Source organism: Chelonoidis abingdonii, chromosome 2 (assembly GCF_003597395.2).
Source record: "Chelonoidis abingdonii isolate Lonesome George chromosome 2, CheloAbing_2.0, whole genome shotgun sequence".
NCBI classification, from domain to species: domain Eukaryota; kingdom Metazoa; phylum Chordata; order Testudines; family Testudinidae; genus Chelonoidis; species Chelonoidis abingdonii.
Window position 1 is genome coordinate 12,752,739 of NC_133770.1, and position 2,510 is coordinate 12,755,248.

Consider the following 2,510-nt stretch of genomic DNA (forward strand, 5'->3'; position numbering starts at 1 on the left):
ATTTGAAAGAAGATGGAGTTAGAAGAAAAGCTTGTTTACTCACAGCCGAGGAAAACAAAAAGACCCAGAACAAAGCCAAAAACCTCCAGAGGTTCCCACCCTTACTTTTAAAAATCCGGTTTCCTGATTGGTCCTCTGGTCAGGTGTTTGGTTCCCTTTGTACCCTTTACAGTAAAAGAAAATTAACCCTTACCTTACCTATCTACTTATGACAACCCCTTACACTGAGCTCACTGCCAGGCCCATAGGAGTATCTGTAACACTGCAGGGGGGTTCTGGTTTCTCCTAGAAGCAGCAGCACCCTGGGTGGCTCCCCAGCTTCATGATTAGCAGCCTGGGCTATGTGAGCAGCCCCATGACTGAGATCAGGAAAGCAGCCTCCACACTCATACCAGCCTATGATAATTCCTCTTTCCCCCCTGGTCCTTGCATTGCTCTAGTAGTTCAGTCCTCTTGAAGCTCTCTCTCTCTCCAGAACACCTGTCCATTTCTCCTCTAGCAGCTGGGGAACTCCTCTGATTCTCTTGGGGACAGCCTGCTAGCCCCTGCATACAGCCTCTGGATAGTCTTCTCCACTTCCTGCCCTACACTCTGGGGTTATGTCCCCATCCAACTGTTCTCTAGCTACTGCACCACTCCTGTCACCTTCCATAACTCCCCCCGCCCATGTGCATCTGTAATGCCAACACACCCCCAGCGTCAGCAGGCAGAAGTGAACTGGGGACCTGTGGAGCTTAGTGCATGAGCCACTACCGCATGAGCTAAAGGCAAACTGGCTGTTAGCTATGACTACAGAGCAGACTCATTTTCTCTCTCTCTTTAGTGGTCTCGGTGCCGCTAGATGGAACAGAACACCACACCCAGGAGGTGTGTGGCTTACACATCCCCTGACTGTGCCCTTGGTATCATCCTGGTCCTTGCACTTTCCTTCAACTCCCATATCTTCTAGGCCCACAAATCACTTTAACGTTGCCCATGTGCACTGCTGCCGCACCCCCATCTCTGCCCAAATCCTCTTCCAGAGCTTGGTCTCATTTCCCCTAGACCGTGTCAGTTCCCTTTCCTCTTGTATCTCCAGGCCCTGGTGCATGCAGAATGCTGCTCTCGCCATCCACCTCACAGGTACAAAGAATCAAAACCCTGTCACCCATTCCTCCAGTAGCCCCACTGGCTTCCCAGACATTTCCAGATATGTCAAAATCCTCCCTTGACCCTCAAGCCTTCTATAGACTCATTCCAGCCAATCTCACAGACTTAATATTTCTCTGTCTCTCTCCACATCCCTCCCAGTTATTATCTCTTCACACTTGCTGCTGTTGGTGTGAAAGCCTCTTCCTTTGCAGCTCACACCTTATGGAACAGCCTTTCTGCATCTCTTATTGTGTCTCTTGGGTGCCTAACGCTAACCACCTCATCGACTCGGCATCTCATTTCATAGCTCAGCTGAAAACATCCCCCTCAATACTAGTCGATTTCATTCTCCTTCTGCTCGTCACACACTTTAACTCTGTTAATAGTCTGCTTAACACTGTAATTTTGGGGACATGGCTTTTCAAGAAGACCCTGTACAAAATGAAGCTGTATCAGGGCGTGCTGTTCTAATGCACCCAGTGGCAGGATTCTGCTGGGTAAAAGTCACTCCTCCGCATGTAAAGTGCGTTGAGAGTCTTACCTGACAACAGGTCAGAACTTCACAGATTCGCCCGGTAACTAACAGGGCTTGGCTTCACTGTGCTTTTAGGTTCCCTAGCAGATCCAGACACAGTGAAGTGCATGAACTTGGCCTATAACATTAAGTGTAAGTGAAAAGCTACTGTTTGCAGAGGGCTGTGCTAGTTATGTCTCATTACAGATAATCCCAGGTCAAAAGTATTCCCAGGCCCAGAGAACCATGAAGGGAAACTGTCTCTTTTCTCCAGGGATTGCAGCCGTGGGCACACACAGAACCATTTCTCCAAACTTCCGGACCTCAGATCTGAAAGCAAAATCCAGCTCTAACTCCCAATGTTTTGTGAAAGTGAAACCAACCTGCCCATCCCTAAGGGTTGGTAACTCAAGTACCTTATGGGCCCATTTTGCTCCCAAACACAGGTCTCTCCCTCACCTGTGGCCTGTGGGCAATGGCAGGAGACAGGAAGCCTCCCCTTCTGTGTCCCAGGAGAGGAACAGGGAGGTGGGGCCCAGGACATAGAGAGGTTGGTGCATCTGTCACTAGAGGTCAGGCTCTGAGCCCATGGGATGGGAAGCTGTTGGCAGAGTGATGCACAGCTGAGCTGTGACAGTCTTGAGGTGAAGGTGGAGGGGGTGAGAGATACCAGCTGCCCCCACAGGAAGCATGTTGTCTCAGGTAGTTCCTAGAGCCATTTGGCTAATGAATGAAGTGTGCAGGTTACAGGCTCAGCGACAGCCTCAAATCCCTGTCTCCCAGTCAGATTGCTCCCTTATACCCAGATAAAACCAAACTCGGCCCCCTGTGCACATTGGTCTGTTCCACTGAACGCTTGCGCATG